At 37.0% G+C, this 19,345-nt stretch overlaps 1 long non-coding RNA gene across 4 annotated transcripts in view; it reads right to left on the bottom strand.

Annotated features, from left to right (window-relative positions):
• Positions 1-6,448: 6,448 nt before the first annotated feature.
• LOC148051049 (uncharacterized) overlaps positions 6,449-19,345 on the bottom strand; it is a 45,914-nt gene continuing 33,017 nt past the window's right edge. Inside the window, exons 1-5 of one of the 4 annotated variants that reach the window (XR_015700417.1) lie at positions 19,203-19,268; positions 10,609-10,700; positions 9,636-9,864; positions 8,300-8,431; positions 6,449-7,840 (exon numbers count right to left, since the gene is read on the bottom strand). This is a non-coding gene — a long non-coding RNA (uncharacterized LOC148051049). Of the gene's footprint in view, positions 7,841-8,299; positions 8,432-9,635; positions 9,865-10,608; positions 10,701-19,202; positions 19,269-19,345 lie in introns of those variants that run through there. The other 3 variants (XR_015700418.1, XR_015700419.1, XR_015700420.1) reach the window with 3 other exon arrangements.

Genomic DNA, 19,345 nt, shown 5'->3' with positions numbered 1-19,345 from the left:
ATTCTTCCAGATTCCCTTCTTTCCTCCCAGGATAGACACATTCAAGTTTACATTTAAAAAAAACATATAACAACCCATGGCCAGTCAATATAAAACCACCAGAAAAATAACATTGATCCAAATACACAGCCCTGATAAAGTTAGTGCCCTGAGTGACTACAAGGACTAAGCAAGCGAGTACTCAAGTGGTTTTCCTTGTAATTGTATTGTGCCTTCTCTGTCCTCCTTAGGAGCCAGAGAAAATACTGCATTGTCAGTCTCTATGCCCTTTCCCTTTGTGGATTAAAAAGCTCTACTGTAGTATATTTACACTTCTTAAAGAAGCATGCTGAATTAAGAGCATTTACTCAAAACCTTTTTTCTGGAATACTGATTAACAGTACTTTCATCTAGAAAATTTTAAACACATGTTTTACTTTTCATCATATTAATGTTGACAGACCTCCTTTATCAGTACTTTAATTAGCAGCAGGTAAGGGAGGCAAAGTGAGTATGGCATACTATCACTTCTGCTTGATTTAAAGTCTGCTTGTGAGACTTTCTCTCAACTCGTAGTTGAAATTGTCTTATCTTATACATTCCCCGGATTACTGTTTCATGTAAATGTCATTTTTGCTGTCCAAAACATTAAAAAAACCCACACCAGTGCTATATTACTACTGTCTCTTTCTGAGAGACATGAGGGAAGCTGTATGCTTTTGATCAAAGACAAGATCCTGACTTCAAAGTAACACCTCATCTGTAAATACATTACACAGTACTCTTAGTAAAGAAAGGAGGACTCCGTGATTTCAAATAACCTAAGGCTAATACTGTGGGCTTTGCCCACATTCGCAGAGTTTAATCTTATTCCTCTGAATACTTACAGAAAATTAGACAAAAAGATTTTAAAGACACTAGGTTCTAGTCTCTTCTTACACAAGTAAGTCTGATAGACCGTAGTCTGATACCCCATTGGAAGAACACCTGGCTTATTGTGGACTGAGAGAAGAATGTGGAAACATTACAAATTTCAGAAGCATTTTCATTCAGATTTTTTTGCAAAGGTAAGTCTTCCTTCCAGTGACAGAAAGCAGTGGCTCTATGCCTGCGGATGATCTACCACTGATTTGATTGGGATCTTCTAATATTTTTTTTGTGTCACCATTGGAGATGTTTTCATTATTTCTTTCATAGCTGCAGTCTAGAAAATCAAAACTAAATTCCAGATTATCTTCAATGGCTTCATCATTTGAAAACATTGGGAAAGGACATTAAGTTATTTCATAATATGCTAATCAGCATGCACCATGGTGGTATCAGGTGATACAAATAATATTAACTATTTAAGAGCCAGCTACAATACTAATATTTGCACATGCAAAGAAACAGTTTTGAGTGGGCACAGAGGATTCAGTTTTATCATCAACTGACCATATAATCAAGCAGTGCACATGTGCAGATATCACTCTCCTCTGTATGTCGTTAAAAGGAAGCAGCCTAAGACACATCAATGACACTTTTCTGCACAAAACTTTTTTTCTCCAGAAGAAAAAAAACATAATAGGGATGGTTTATAAACTCTATTAATTTCATTACATCTTAAAAAAAAAAAAAAAAAACAGCTGTCTGAAAGAAACAAATTCTGGTTTTCGGAATTTTAAATTTTGAGGTTATTTTAAAATGTCCTGTTGTTTTAGTAAAACTCCTTATGTCTCTCAAAAGTAGAAACAAAAAATTTCCATTTACCTGAAGGGAACGTTCAATATGATAGAGAACTGTAGAAGCTGTTATTTCTAATTAGGGATTAAAACCTCTTGAATGCTCAAGACTGTTAAGCTGAAACAAGTCTTTGTTTCTCCCAAATTTACTCTCAAGGTGTGCATCTTCTCATTTTCACTAAATGTATTTGCTGCAGTAAATGCATAGCAAAAAGAGCTCGGATTTCCTTCTCTGGATTTCAAAAGGATCAGTTCCTCCTACGTTTCTAAATGAATATTTTCACTGCTGAGCAAAGTATATTCCTTAGTCAGAAATTTAGCATTACTGCCCATCATCTCCTTCCTTCCCATACCACTTCCAAAAGGTTATCGTCATGACGGGCAAGAAGGGCAAAGCCCTAGATATGATCTCCAACGTGTGCTAGGCTGCATGCATCCACGCTGCAGTGCTCAGCTACCCCCACGTCCCATCGCGCACCCTCACAACCCGCTCTCTAGGAGAGACGGGAACTTAAGCAACTTGCTCTCCCTATGTCAGCAGTAATATAATTGCATTTTGGACGTTTGAGCTGTATAGTTGAAGATGTAGCCAGGAATGTACAGCCCCAGCATTTCCTACCCTCTTCATATCACAAGTAAATGCTTGTTTGTGTTACACATGTGTGTCTGAGCATGGACTTGTGTCCAAACAACAGACCTGTACAAGGCAAGAAACCTAAGGCAAATTTGAGCCAAATAAGGTTGTTCCCATCCTTGCTGTATCAGCACTGCTAATCTAAAGTAAAACTTTCCTCACCATGAAAATGCAGATCTTGCGGCAGCTTTCTTGTTAAAGGTCTGCTGGAGACTAACAGCCACAGAACAAGACAACAAAACACAAGCCAATAAGTCCTACAACATTTAAATAAAATGTGAACCTACAAAGATGTTCTCAATTTACACAAAACCAGATCAGACACTTTCCAGGACTCGTGCTGTAAAGACCTGACAGTAACTGTTTGTGCCATTAGCACAGAATACATATCCTTTAATATGCCTGGTTGCACCTTGCCATCTCTACACTACTGTCTTGCAGTGAAACTCCCACAACTTCTTGACAGGTGAAAAATTAAACAGTATAGCAGGCATAGAGGGAATTTGCAGTTTGTACAAGCTCAGACTTAACTAAAAAGCTAAAGGCATACCTGGAAACACTTTTAAAATATATAAAATTCATGAATACTTTTCAGTTTGCAGCTGAGACATAAATATGTGTAATGAGCATGTAACAGACATCTTACCTCTCCAGCATGGATATATATCTGCTGCTTCACTCTCCCTTGGAAGCAGAGTGATTTAATGTGCTTTGCTTGGTAAGTCACCCTCCAGCAAAATAAATTTGATTTCTGCTGCAATCAAAAGAATTTAAACAGAATCACCTATCAGCTTTCCCTAGGTTCATTTATCCAAATGTCCATTTCAGCCTTTATTGTCAATATAGAGAAATTAAACAAGGGTCGTTTGAGGCAATCTTTATGATTCTCTAAGGATAGGTGTGAAGACTAGTCTTAGATGGCCACATCTTTCACATGCATCGTATTTTCTGAGTCTATGGCTATATGGAGCTCTCTATGAATAAGTCACTTTCCCAGTTATGCTCATTTGCATCTCTCTGTCTTCTAAAAACAAAGGTCTGCCAAGGAAAGGAAAGATAGGGGACTCTGTGTTCCCTGCCACTCTCCCACCATGCCCTGCACTTGCCAGAGTCAGAAATTTCCAAATGCATCAGTCTCCAAGTAAACAAGTAAAAAGAGCAGCAATGTGCTGTGAAGCAAGTTCAGCTTTTAAAAGATACCTTTTTAATTCTAAGCCTGTAGTTGAAGTTTTAAATAATTGCTCCAGCAAATTCGTAGGTCCAGCCTTGGTGATCATTCAGCAGCAGTGTGGAATTGCAAAGAAGCTAGACATTCTTAATTTCCCTTTCCTTGTACTATGGCTTACTGCTTCATACATCACATATAGTGCATGAAAATAATTGCAAAACACACCCTCTTGCTCAACAAAATACGTTTTTAACCATCCTGCTCTTTACACAATATTCAAACTATCAAAGCCCCTGTTACTTAGTTTTGTCAAATGATTTATTAAACAATGGAAACTGAGTATTTTCCATGAAAGAGAAACTGGAAATTGTATTTCTTAATTCAGACACACATCTTAATTTGTACAAGCAGAATCTGCACACTTATTAATCCAGTGTAATAGTGTCATACGACCATGATTTTTCACTAGTCATTAGTGAAGAAAATTGTCTAGCAACCACTGACTGCTTGCACAGAACAGGTCTTTATTATCTTTTTCCATTAATATGCTACTGTCATAATGTTAAAATGCTAAAATCAAGGTCATCTCAATGGATATTTAATAAGAACAAGCTTCTTTTTTCATCTAGATTACTAAACAAATTATTTATTCCACTCTATTCGCATAGAAAATTTTAAACAGCATTTCAAGTAAATTTTAGACAAATATGTTGAAAATCTTGTCTCCTATTTGAAACTGTACAACCTTCAAAACTGCCTACACTTAGCAGCTCCTATCGTTATACTTGTTCACAAATTTTCAAAAAAACTCACAACAAGGTGCTCAGAAAATACTTATTCAGGAAATGTTTCACAGCACTATCTTAATTTCAGCAGATTTACCACTTCAGGATGTACCATCACATATTTTACTCCAGAATGAGGGAGACCTACCTGTCCAAAAAGATCATGTTGTGCAGGTAGCTGGAGGAGGTCAGAGCCCAGCTCTAAAGCAAGGAATTTGAACCTCAAATCTTGCACTGGGATTCTCAGGATCTGGTGTCTGACAATGAATTCAATGAAAGGTGTCATCGAGATCACCAAGGACATGGGAGCCAAGACTCTCAGACTTGTAGGATCCTCCATCCACAGAAAAAACATCCTCTGAAATCTGAGGAAGTGTCTAGCATCTGCAGAAACTGGAGGCTGAGAAGAAGCCCGTGAATGCTGGAATCAGTTAACTCTGTTTCAGTTCAGAAAACTAAAGCTGAAGTAGCTAGGGGTTTGTTTGTACAATTGTTTGTTGGTTTGGTTTATTACCTATTATTCTAAATGTTCCTCCTACAAAATTCTTACCAATTCCAGGTAATGTTGTGAATCATAATGAAAACCTTTCCTAAATTAATTTTCCCCAGAATATATCTACCAAAGTTTGGGATCTCTCCTTCGAAGCGAGACACTATATTGGAAAAATGAGTTCACTGACTTGTTTCCTAATTGAACCTTGGAGAATCAGGCTTCCATTGCCTAGGAATTCAATACCAGTCAAGTAATTTTCCCCACCTCTCAAACATCTCATATTCCATGTCGCTGTAACAATGAAATAAGAATGTACCTGACATTTTCCACAAGTATTTTGCATCTGTTTTCATATAATATTTTACCCCCAATTTGGGTTACAATTTAGCTTAATTGTGCCAAATTATCAGCAGGCCATCTTTTGCTTGAAATCTTTTTCTTCTCTCTACTGTCATTTTTACAGGCAGCTCAGCAGATAATTTTATGCTACTGCAGTCACACAAGGCAGATTCTAATATTGATCTGAATTTTCCCCTTGAATACGATTTGCATTCTTAGCCTGATCTGTTTTTTTTTTTTTTTCTTCCCATAGAACATGATTTACATTCTTATGTCTGGCTGCTTTATTTTGAAGCCATCTTGAAAAAGTCTCTTTCTAATCATCCTTCTAAATTCATATGGGAATAACTCTTCCTACCAGTGCTTAGGAGAGGAAAATCTCAAATAAACTGATGCTATTCTTGCGGACTATAATGCCTGAAAACCGTATTTGTTGATGGAAATTAGAGACTTTTTTTATAGCTTACTAATAATCTAGCTCTGGGACAGCTAATTACTAGGGATTGTCATGTCTGAATACTGAGGAAGTGCATTCAGTCTTTCGGCTGGACTAAATAGGAAAAAAACAGCAAGATCAGCCAAAGACCATCCTTGTGGCATAGTAGTCTCCAGTATAAAAACTTGTTTCACATAAAGCAAAAGAGATACATTTTCCTCAGATTAAACGTAGGTAGGTTGAACAAAATTAAATTTCCCTGTGTCGTGGTTTAACCCCACACAGCAACTCAGCACCACACAGCCGCTCGCTCACTCCCCACCCGGTGGGATGGGGGAGAGAATCAGAAGAGTAAAAGTGAGAAAACTCGTCGGTTGAGATAAGAACAGTTTAATAATTGAAATAAAATAAAGTAAAATAGTAGTTGTAGTAGTAACAATAATAATATACAAAGCAAGTGATGCACAATGCAATTGCTCACCACCCGCCGACCAGTGCCCAGCCCATCCCAGAGCAGAGTTCCTCCACTCCTGGCCAACTCCCCTCCGCTTATATACTGGGCCTGACGTCATACGGTATGGAATAGCCCTTGGACCAGTCTGGGTCAGCTGTCCTGGCTGTGCCCCTCCCAGCTTCTTGTGCCCCTGGCAGAGCATGGGAAGCTGGAAAGTCCTTGACTTAGTGTAAGCACTACTTAGCAACAACTAAAACATCAGTGTGATATCAACATTATTCTCATACTAAATCCAAAACACAGCACTATACCAGCCACTAGGAAGAAAATTAACTCTATTTTAATTAACTCTGTTTAAATAAAATAATTCTATTTTAATTTAAATAAATTAACTCTATTTAAATTAACTCCGAAACCAGGACACCCTGTAACCATAGCCTATTTCTACTTGCCTTCGCTACTCATTGCGCATGTGTCAGAGGGGGCATATTCATTCAAGTGTATGAACGCAGCCTCACTCCTTTTGGGCTGTTGGACACCGTCCGGACTTGCTTTCAAGGCTAGCTCCTCTTTCATGAGACACAGAATTGCACCATTCAGACAACAGAATCCATTATATCTGACTATCAAAATGAAGGGGGGACTAATAAAATCGAAGTGTTTAAGTCTCATGAATTTTGCCCAAATTTAAAAGTACATCAGGGACAAGGATCAGTCATACTTACATTCTCAGCTGTCCTTCCTAAGTTCATTCACTTTGCTATCTCAGTTTCTAAAAGCACCTATTTTTTTTTCTTTTAATATGAAAAGAAAGGTGCCTTCTCAAAATTCTTTCTGTTAGGTCTGAATGACAAAAATTAATTTACCTTGCTACTACATTGTTATCCCCTTACCATTATTACATTCATCTCTTTCCACATACTCTTTATTCACTAGAAGCAGTAAATATTATACTTACAGGTCTTGAACACAGCTGACATATGACAGTTGTCCAAAAACACTAGAAGAGGAGGAATAGAAAACCACATTTCCCTGGCATTTTTTGTAGTAGAAGTATTGTATCACACTGGAAAGACACAATAGGGAGGCTTTGTACTTCATTATTCTACTTGGTTTTAAGTTTATTATTGCAATGTATCGTATGGGAAACGGAAACTGTCAGGTTTTAGGAAGCTCCAGATAGGACAGACCCAGGTGTACACACATGTTGAGTGCCTCATCCAACATCAAACATTTGACTGGATCTTGATTACTTAAAAATTCCTCTAAGATGCCAGCATAAGAATTGTAAATATATACTAAAACATCATATTTTGCACCATACACAATATTTTCCTGGGGCTGAAAGCAAAAGACAGTACTAACGACAGAGGTTCATGTTGCTTAGAGTATTACTGGCCAATACACATTGAAGTGACAGGTAAAAACAGGAAAATCGACGGCGTATTTCCTGCTTGTATTAACCGAGTACTATTTTTTCCAAGTCATTTGAAGTTCACTTCATCTTTAAATAAACAAACAAAAAATATTAGTAAATAAGTTCCCCAACTAATTTGAATCATTAAAATTCATACAGATGCTCCCATTGAGTTCAATTCCCCATTCATACCTGCCTCTACCCACAAGCAGAAAAGATGGGTGGGCCAGAGAGGAGTTGCGACTCTATACCTTGCAAAAGGAGGCAAATGTGCCCCGGAATAGTGATTTTGTGGGACTAGCAGAATATCTTTCACATCATCAAAAGCTGCATCTCAGTGGTGCTCCTTTCAGTTGTAACCTGTCAGGCCTCTCATCCATCAACACTTTGAGTGGTACCACCTGGCAGAGGAACCTGCAAATCCAGAGTGTTTACCTAAATAAGCCACCTTCACTGCAGAACACGCCTTCAATCAGAGCACAAAATAGCAGAACATGCATTTAGGTGGGATTTCTTCATAAAAGAATAACAACTCCGGACATTTACAGGACAATTACTTTTGCCATGAAAGAAATTATTATACAATGCAAGGTATTCAGAATTTAGTCCATCACTAGAATTAATGAGGCGATCTTACACAGCATTGCAATCTACAAATTACACATTTGAACTAAATCACATTTGCCTGTGCTGTAATTTATCAGGCTCTGTAACTTCCTAGGCCTTGTATTTGCCCAAACAGAGCTGAAGCCCGAAGTTAATAGCTTAGTGACCTTACAGTCCATACGCAGTAAGTTAAGAGACCGAGAAAACTTTAGAGGTTGATTCAGATCTATGATAAGACAAATCACTCTCTAGAGAAGCCTGAATTACCTTCTGGAGATGGCTGTCTCTTCATTGATTATATAGTGAGTGGAGGATGATCAGACTCCTAACCTGTGCACGTAGAAGGGACGAATCTCTACCTGAGCATTCTTGGTCCTTTGCCAAATTAGGCCTTTCAATCTGTAACATATTTTACATCACCACTTTATTAATGATCACATTGATATGCTCAGAGTCCTTACCGAGACAAGAGAAACCAATGTGCAATATCAGAGCATGTTCAATGGAGTTTAACTTTTTCTTTTTAAAGCATAAAAAGAAACATGCAGGTATTTGGCTACAACTACACAACATAACATTTCTGATTGTTTCATATACGTAACTTCTTATTACTGTTGTTCTGATTATTAAATTCTTTCTTTGTCGCTGTTATGCTTTTCGACCTGTGTTCTCACTTACAGAAGTCTTTCTGTTCCTTTCTGTTCTTCCAGAGCAGTTTCTTGGTGTTCTTTAAGCTGTGGTAGCCCATTCGTCTGTGCTTTTATTTCCTGATTCTGTGCTACCTCTTAGTGGATGGAGGTCATATAGATTTTTTAGTTTTATTTTATATTTTGAGATGCTTGCTTTCCTCATTATTTTAAGCTGTTAAGTAATTACTCTCCTCTTCTAGCTATCATAACACAATTAATGGGCTGATTTTCTACAAAGGTCACTCTTTTGAACAGTGTAGTACAATCATGGGAATAGAAATGAGGCAAGTTAGCTACCCTGATTTCTCAGTCTAAAGAAAGTGCGTATTTCTGAAAAGGCTTTCAACCTGTTAATCGCATTACCAGAGGGACCTAATCCTCTGAAATACTGATTGCTCCTCAATACTTCTTTTTTATACTCCATACCACCCCATTAGTGTCCTTTAGTAAAAGTGATGTCATTCAGCATCCTCCTTTGTCCAATAACACCCTCAAGTAGTTGATTCTTTCCCGTGTCCCATATTTTGTCAATGAAAATATTACAGAACAGGGCAGAACAGGAACCTAAATATGCACTATTAAAACCAAACAGAAATCATATCATAAACAGATAACCCTTGGAATTAATTTGTTATGAATATAAATTTAATATAATCCAAAGTTATATTTTTATTTGTGCCTGTATCATGTAAGTATTTGTTATTTGGCACTGGTGTGAAAGATTCATTTTTTAACAGCTTTTGTCAGCTATTTCAGTTTCTTTAAGCATCTTTGGAAGACGCCTGTGCTTTATACAGCTAAGCTCTTTTGTTCATGAGTGAATTCATACGTCACTTCACACATGACTTTTCTTTATTTTATATACCTATAAATAAAAATAGATACAAAATACTAAAAGTCCAGCAGCTACTTACTTTAACCTGGCAATGTAGAGTTGCCGTTTGTATTGTGTACATCGGTTTGTTAGGAAATCCAGGGACTCTGGAAGAGTTTTAATCCACGCAGTTGGTAGTTTCAAGTGTCAACCCATCTGCATTAGTAGCCCACCAATGCTTTGCCAAAAATTAAAATGTCGAAAGTCTTATGGCAATTCTGAAACCATCACCAACACTGAAGCAACAGATTTGACACTTGAGATGACAACTGCATGAGGGAAATAACAAAACCCTTTTCAAGACCAGCATAACATAGGAATAATTTCAGAAACAGCTCTTAATTTTATATGATGTATGCATGACATGGTTATGGATGGAAGACAGGGTCTAAGGCCCCAATAACTAAATATTCATTTTCAAGATTTTGAAAAGGCTTTCAAGTGCTCAAAAGCCTGCTGCTGTTCACCTTGTAGGCTGTACGTAAGCGTCTATGTATTATACAACATGACTATATTAGCAGCTCAAGGGCAGACTAGAAACTGACAGTTGAAGGAGCGAATTCTCTTCTTAAGGCAAACACGTACCTTCTGTTAATATCAGGATTCTCGCAAATATGCCACAAGAACAAGGGGGTGACTGGAGAAGGGAGGTGTGAGAGACAAGGCATAGGGTTATCTGTAAGATATGCAGTGATAATTTTGTTCTTGCAAAAAGAGAGAAGAGTTAGGAATTACTAGATTAGAAGATAATTAATAACCTTCAAAGTAGGAAAGAAGAGAGTATGTAGACGATGCCTTCAGTATGAAAAATAAATTAGGTTTGACACACGAAGCAGTTAAGACACTGAAAGATAAGCTATCTTACTTTGGAAAAAGCTACGAACACTGGGTGTATTCCCTAAAAATCATGTCACCCTGCCGCAATGGCAGCAAACATGCTTCTGGGAGGTGCAGTTAGATCTGTCACAGCTTCAAATAGTTACCTTCTAGTGCTTGGCCTCCTCCTTTCTTACCTTCTCAACGCAGAGCTTGCTTGTTTGCACACATCCATCACAGTGCAACTTGTTCTGGTTCTATTCCTAAATTTCATCCATGTGACCACAGCCTAAGAATGAGAGGATATTAGTCAAAGAATAATCAGTTCAACTCTTAGTCTAGTGTATGAGGTCAAGCAAGGACTCCGTATGGGCTTGTATGACCAGAGAAAGACAAAGGAAAAGAAACACCTGATCTGAAGGAGATTTTCTAAAACCTCAAGAGACTGAAAGGAGGTTAGGGGAGCTTATAGCTGAACTGCCACACTGTACTAGTGAATGCCTAAAAAAATACACAACACAAAGCAGAGGTAGGCACAGAGAGTGTGCAAAGAAATGTCAAAATGTTCTCCAAACAAGCCCCATAATCATGAACACAGAGCAACAGAGAATTTCATATTTAGACTTATTCAAGTTTTCCGAGTCACAAATTAGCACTTTTAAGAGCTTATCTTTTTCCCAATTGACTTTAATCAAGTGTTTCAGAAGCTGGAAAATGTTTTAAGTGAATAGAGCTCTTAAGCAGAGAGCCCAGGGAACAAAATAGCAGCTATTTTGTACTCTCTCAATGTTTTTGATTCGCGCTTTTTTCTTTGTTGTTGCATTTTTATGGTTTTCAACAAAAGTGAAGCACCACAGCTGTAGGTTTCACAAATAAAGAGAGGCACAGGCAGAAAGAGACGCTTGCGGGGACAAGTTCAAGCAAAAATTTAAAATCATTTTCTTGACAGTGTCAAGCTGATGATCTTTTAAGTGTTCACTGTGCTATGATCTCTAATGCACTTCATGTAGACAAGAGACTGATATTCTCCAAATGACAGAATCCCTTTGTTTTCCAATATACTATATGAAAACACAGTCACTTTTACTTCTTAAATATGTCAGGAAAAAAAAAATCAACACTCTTTATAATACATGTCTTAAAAGGACTTTAGCCAAATGAACTCAGGCAACCCTAGCTAAATTTTAAGGCAAATGGTCTTGGAAAATTTGATTAAAGTCTTCCGTGAAACAAACATACCCTGTCTGTATCTGTATGGCAATGTAGGATGCAAATCTTGGAGAATATTGCATCATAGCAGGCTCATGAAGTATTTGTTCTCATTATCAAATATATTGAATTGTATCTAAATATGATCTCTTTAACATACTGTCATTGGATCTTTCCCACAGTGCCTTACAGTGCTATTTAATTACCATCTCACACATCTGTCTACTTTCCCTGTTACCTACTGTAAAATACCACTGCCTTCCTCTCCTTTGTTCTGGAGCTGTAAGCCATATGAAGCTGAAGCCATATGAACTGTCTTTCTCACTTTTGCCTCCAAATGTCTGTAGCTCTGCCATAAAGTCTTAACAAATTTAATTAATATCAGCAAATAATGGGAAATTAATGCTTGCTACTGATAAATAACGTGAGAGCTATCAGCCTACTGTTTGCTCAGTATGATGCTATATTATGATCCTTCCAACTGAACTAAGCTGATGGGAGCCAGCCTTGGCGCTGATCAGCTGGTTCCAAGAAAATGCTCACAGGCTTCTCCGCGCACGTTTCTGTCGGTGTCGTGATGGCCCGTGCTCTCACTCTCTTTAAAATGTGATTCCTCAGAACAACTGACAGCGGCAGCACTGACTGCGCACGTGAGTGCAGCCAGTCCAGCTACTGAATGGAGATCTGGGTCTTGCTGCTGTGCTGCTGCTCGCTCTTCCTCGAGAAAGAGCAAAATCCCACCTCCCTTCCTCGGCCTCCCACACCAACGGCACAGCCGCAGGAAGCCCGTTTACCCAGAGACGCAGTGCTCACCAATGGCACTCCACATTTTTTCCAGAGGCTCTCAGAAGTGTAATATGTGAAGGTGGAGTCTGTCACTTAAGCTAAAATAGACGGTTACAATTTTGGATGAGACGTGACAGGTTTCCACACGTGTCTGCACACTCCTCTGCATGCACAATCACTTTCAGCATTTAACACGACAGATCAAGCTCTGCTTGATCAAACTCTGAAACCAGACTCCCTCTTTGCTCAGATGGTGTTTTGCCTGACCAAATTATTCAGGATTTTGCCTCAGTCTGTCTCCCACAAAAGTGAGAAAGTTTAGAAACTGGGTTGCATCACACTTCCACTCATTTTTTCACTACTTGAGCATTACCAGGAAACGACTCCTAAAACTAAGGAACTGATAGTGAAAAATCATTATTATTACAAAACAACAGTGTCTTCTAAAACCTTACCTGTAAAACTACTTTTGAAAAGGTTACTTTCTCAAAAAATATAAAGTCTTTCATTAACTTATGGGAATAAAAGTAGGTACAGAGCTGACAAGACTAATGACAAGGCAGTTCAATGCAGTCACAGTGCCCAATGGAGATTAGGTTATCAGAGTTCCAACACTGACTTGAGAAATGTCTTTGGAAGTCATTATGATTTAACAATTAATAGAAAGATTTGTTTGATAGCTAGATGTAGCCAGATAAAAAAAGACATTCTGTTCCAATTACCCATTATTTTGACTGTAACAGATTAACAGCATATTTCGAAGCATTTTTATATCCAAACCCATATAATTGAAAGTGAAAAAATTCAATTCACCAACTTCACTACATTTAAAAAAGAATACTGAGTTCTCTTTTGGTAACAAATGTGCAAATAATCATGACTTTGAAAGGATAAAAAATACAAGTCAAAACCTGGGAATCAGTGATGATAATTTTCTATTTTATCCATTTTAATACTTACACAATATTTCTATGATGGTTTTCAAATATTTTATATTGCATGCATGCATTGCTATCTATTGAACTAGTTAGTAAATGTTCATCCCACTGAAGTCAACGGCAAAAATCTTTTTTCTTTTTGAGAGTTATTCTTTATTAATTGGGTCTCTTGATCCTGACCCTGTTAATTGTTAACAGCAAAGGGATCGAGAGACCTGGGACTGTGTCTGATCTCAGTTACAGCTATTGAATGTGCTCTGAATATTTCATTATAAGACTTAATTTTGCACCGAGAGACAACTTGAAATAGCTATTATTTTTTCTTACCTGTACTTCCGATTGAATGTTTAATGCTTCTCTCACTCCTTTCTCCAAAAATGCCTCAAATTCACCCCCCAACTTGTTTTTGAAACTTTTCCTAGTTCTGAAAATTTAGAATGGACTGGATATTTCTATTGCACATTTCTCTTAAAGTGCCATTATTAGACAAGTATTAAAGTTTTTAAAAACTATGGAGCTTTTAATATTACAATAATTTATGTATTTGATTTTTCCATTATGCACTCTCTATATTTCATGCTATATTTTTCTAGTGTACTACCTTTATTTTCCAAGTGCTTCCCTAGTATTTTTTTTTTTAATTAAAAAAGTAGTATTGAGGATATGTAATTTGATTGGCTGATTATAGAGCTAGCCTTAATTAACTTTTATCCAAGTTTGACTAGTGAAAACTAACTTTCCATGGCCCTCAACAAAAGCTGCATTTTTTTTCCCCCATACAGACCTTGAGAATTGCTTTGGTGAATGAGTATGTGCATTAAGGAGAAAGAATATGATCTGTGTATTTGTAGTGGGCAGTTTTTCGTAAGTATCCTAAATATCTGGTAATACGACGTTGTATATAAATTAGGGTGGGCTGAAAATAATGTCCTATCTGGCAAGTAGTAGAGGACGTGGAGTTACAAAGATTAATTTTTCAGATTTTGGAATTGGTTCCCCTTAATTAAAATACATTTTTTATTACCTTGTTATTTGTCAACTTGTTAATTATGTTTCTATTTTTCTGAGTCAGTCACAACAGCTATACACTTCCTTTAAAAGATAAAAGTTGGTCTTTTTTGTAAATTTGTTTGCCTCAGGTTTGAAACCTTATAGAAAACATCAAATATTCCAACACTTGACAATAAAATCAGAAGTGGCAGTTTGGAATATTTATTCTAAAATAATCAAAAGAGTTCTTTGATGCATACCTCAATAATTATTTACTACATTTTACTCTTATAAATCTGTTTCTTTGCCTTACAGATGCAATGAAAAACTCTTAAAAGATATTTCAAATGAATAATTCAAAAAATGACAGAAAAAGTAATTGTTTATATTTTTTCATGTTGGCACATTCGCTTTATGCCTTCAATTTATAAACCAAGTTATCACTCTCTGTGATATTTCTAAAAGTTGAATAAATAAAAGAAACTTTGTAAAGATGTCTTGTCAATTTTTTTACACTGTATTTTCTATATCTGCTCCCATTACTTTAGTTCTTTAGTTGAGAGCTTCTGGTACATTTGTACACCACCTTTGGTGGAATTTTAGCTATAATAAGAAAATACATAAGCACTAGCAATTAAATTGCCTTATCAATTTTCTGCAGCTTATTAAGTGGTTTTATTGTAAAGGACGATTAATGTCTTCAGTAGAAATAGGCAAATACCTAAGCAGGAGTCCATGGATTAAAGCTGTGATATCTTGTACAAACCCACCTTCTGAATGAATTCTTAAAGAGACAGAAGTAAATTGAAGTGGGAACGTAAGGAAATGAAATAAAATAACAAGCTGAACAAACAAGAATTAAAATAGTAACATGGAATTGGAAAATCTTTCATATGTGCAGAAGAATCTCATAGGGAATGAACTAGGTATCTTGTGAAGCAAAACAGCCTTATATTAAAAAAAAAAAAATCTTAATAGATCCATAAGAAACAGGACAGCCATAAAGCTACAAAGAGAGACTACAAACTCACTCAGAATAAAAATCTGCTTGAGGCAAACCAAAAAGATATAGGCAGATATAAGAACAAAAAAAACAACAGTAGCAAAGGAGCAGCTAGGAAGATAGGAACTGGAGACCAAGACACAGAATTTTGGCTTACAAGGACAGAAAGGACTTTGAAGTTATGAGCTTGGCAGCAGCAGCAGCAGAAGCAGCTCATATAAAAAAGGAAACATGGACGGAGGTGCTTTCATGTCAGCAAAAGCAGCCTCTCCTTTTATCCTTATTTCCCTGTATTGTATTAATGGCTATGGACCAAATTCCATTCAGTCTAAAGGGTAATTCCCAAGCTGGGGATGCATCACACAGCTCCCACATAATGTACTTCTCACAAAGCCCACATGACTAGTGCCATTCTTGCCATTGTATCTTAAATTACATTTTGAGTCTATAACTACTCGAGCTTCCCACAGCTATCCTACAGTGCAACATCAGATTTGAGAAATATACGGGCTAGGTTAGCTATAGTACGTGTGTGAAGCAGGACAGGCATCACAAAGGTGTGAAGTTACAAATTCATGTTATTCAGAACACAAAAGAAAGATTCAAATTTGACCATTGTAATCACTAAGTGGAAATTTGAATTAGATCAATATCTAAGTGTATGAGAGAGGCTTTTGACAACAGAGTTTTTAACTGTCACAACAGTGTTACTTGCCTAAAAAAAATTAACAAGTATTTCTGAAGGTACTTTTTCTAAACAAAAGCCTCAGCTTGGAAAAACAGAGAGCCTAAGAAATGCTTAACTCATTAACTATTGGGAGAAAAAAATCACGCATTATGGCTGTGAGGAAGTTGAATGAATAGTTGAGTTTCAGCAAATCAATTATGATTAAATCAGGATGAAATTTTAAGGGGAAAAAAAACTCACTACAAAAAAAATTCTCCTGGGATCAATGCCACCTTCCTCGTTTTCAGCCAGACAGTTATGTTTAAAAATATTTTGTTCAGAATTCAGACATCTGCTTTACTATGTGTTTGTTTTGCAGGTTTTGTGGTAGAAGGACTGGCAAGGGATGAGGTCTGCTGTTTAAAATTCTGGGCTGCCTCTGTCGTCTTTGTTTTTAATTTATTAACTTATTTAACTGATTGAGAAAGATATTTAAAAATTTGCTAAGGTCTCACTGTAATTCCAAATAAAATTAAATATGTGCTTTAGCACTTAATGGAATGAAAGGAACAGTCACTCGGCTATTTGCTTTTTTGTTTACTATAGACTTGTACTGAACTCAGTTCATTGCTTTTCAAAAAAATACATAGAAAACTTTACTAATTCAATTAAGGAGCGGAAAGCACGCAATAGGGCAAGGCAAAACATCATCCACAAAATATATAACTTTTTTCTTTTCATTGCAGCAGCACTGCAAGGCTGAAAGGACACACGGGCAGAGGGTGGCTATCATTTATAGTACCATTGCGTTCTGGGGAAAAGCCTTTTAGACTGTCTTGAGTTCTGAGAGAAAGTAAGTTCAAAGGGCAGAAGGTTGCTTAAATTGATCTCTAACTACTAACCCAGGAAAGAAGGAATGTACTGGGGAAAAGGAGAAGTCAAAACAACCTAAATCAGAAGGATTTATATGTTGGTAGCAAACTAAGCTGCCATAAAACCTTGCCTAGTAAGGGTATTAATATAAATGCATATTGCTCTGTTGGGGAGGAGCATGTTCCTCTCTTAAAACCTAAGACCTTCACAGCATTTATATGTTCTGCTGGTCTCATAAATGATGCTTTGTAGCATTGATTCTGTCAACACTGTTCCTAATCCTGGCATTTTCTGACATTTTCCATTTTGTAAAATAAAAAGAGTTTAAGAGTTTAAAATTTTCAGCTTTGACCTTGACATAATGAACTGATGGATCAGAGCAAGGAAATGGAGGTAGTATGATCATATTTTTTCTGATCTTTCCTTCTGGTGCTATCAAAACTGCAGATTAAATTATAGTTTTTATCAGAGGCGCCTGGAAAATGGATCTTCTTTGCTATGGTTGGGGAAAAAAAACCCACATACTAATGTTTCATCTTATACTGGTACAGAAGTCCAAATATAAAATAATTCAGGAAGAGTTTCCAGAAGAAAATGCATTTAGGCACAAACAACTGGGTGCATTTTTTTTCAGCTTCCCCAATTTAACTGCCTCCCTACAATCTAAATGAATATCCAATTTAAGATCCAGAGAATTTCCTTTGGTGTTACGAATAAAGCAAGCTGTTATGCTGTCTCCTGGATAGGCAAGAGCTCGGTACTTTTAACACTTAGAACTTGTTTCCTACTATTGCTAAGCCAAGTCTCATATTAGCTTTGATGTGTTAGAGCAAGCCTTGTGTTGCCAGCAATCATTGTGAGCCAGTGCAAGTCACTAGAGTGCTTATGCAGATAACACTTCTCATCAAAAAATAATAATCCAGTTAGGAAGAATCTGGAATAAAATGTTGAGGTATTAAAATGCATACAGTACTAAGAATTTTCTACTCCATGTGATTCAGGGGCCAATCAAGCCTGATGATAGTCAAAAGGCAGAGGCAAAACAGTTTCTCTTCTCTCCTTTAATCCCTCTCCTACTAGTAAAAGCACATCATAACAAGAGCAGTGACATATAAAAACTTTAAATTAAATCATAAAAAGCACAGATGTGATACAGTCACTCTTGTTTCTGCCTTCTATTAGATAAAACAAATGTCATTGCTTGTATTGTAAGACCTGTGATCAATCAGATCAACTTGGCTGACAGCATCACTTCATATAATAGAATCAATTGGTTATGTTATATATGTATTTTCTTTGGACAATTCCAATAGTAAAAGGCATAAGAATTCAGAATGAGAAACAAGTTTCTTAAGTTGCTTATAATACTGTTTTGTCATGATATTGCTACACATTCTCCTCTTGTTCTGTCTTTACTCCCTCCTTCTTCTTAGAAGATCACCTCAGGAGGGTTTTATGTACAGAAATTTAAGCTTCTATTATTTTTTAACATATATCATATTGTCTTCACACATTATACAGATAGAGGAGTCATGGACAACAAGACAGAACAAACAGGCAGCCAGTCTGTCTCAATCATCCAGGTTTAAAAGAAGGTAAGGAACCTAAACTGTGTCTGGGGTAGCATCCTTTCTAACAGTATGACGAGCAGTTAGTAACTGACAGCATAATTTATTCTTTCAAGGCAACATCAGGAACCGTAGCAATGGCCAATGACAAACCATCATCCTGTGGGATCTGTACTACATCTGGTAGCATAGCTTACATATAAATTGGTCATGAGCATAACCCTTCATCAGAGTAACTTGAAAAAGGTTTTGCAGGGATGTTGATGGACTCATATTTCACCTATAAAAAGGCCTTCCCAAATGACTGTTTCCAAGCTACCATGAAAATCTATTCCCAGTGGGCTTCTGCAGGAAAGAAAAAGGAATGCTGAAGGCAAAAAGAACTGAATGAAAGGGGACAGAGTAGGGAAGGGCAAAAGCTGAGCAACTGGCAGATAAAAAAAGAGGAGGTACTATAGGCTAAAAGGTAGGAAGGAGCTAGGAAAAGTGGAGGTTAGCAGAGACTGGTGGCTAATAAGCATGTAACTGAAAATGAGATGGTTGAAAAAGTTTAAAGATTCATACTGTCATTTTAGCCATTTCGAGTCCTTCCATGGGTTTCTGCCACATCAAAATCTAATTTGAAAGATTAAATCTTGGCTTGATAACATAGACCTTTCTTTGCTTCTGTGTAAGACTACTTGTCTCCTTCAAATCATTTTAGATAAGTAGGTGTTTACAGATCCTGTATGCGCAGACAGAAATACACGCGACTTACCCAGCTTAGGCCAGGCATCCTCTCTCAGTCCGTCACCTGCTCCCTCCAGCAAGGTGAAAGGAGTGCCCTTCCATTCAGCACAAACCTCTGCACACAGAGCTGAAGGTTGGCAAAGGGTCTGAACAGATGAAAGAGGTATCAGC

This window comes from Nipponia nippon, unplaced genomic scaffold (genome assembly GCF_047370975.1).
Source record: "Nipponia nippon isolate SJK-2023a ecotype South Korea unplaced genomic scaffold, ASM4737097v1 scaffold_7, whole genome shotgun sequence".
Classification (NCBI taxonomy): domain Eukaryota; kingdom Metazoa; phylum Chordata; class Aves; order Pelecaniformes; family Threskiornithidae; genus Nipponia; species Nipponia nippon.
The sequence above is the reverse complement of the archived record's forward strand: the minus strand, read 5'-3'. Positions and strand labels throughout refer to the sequence as shown.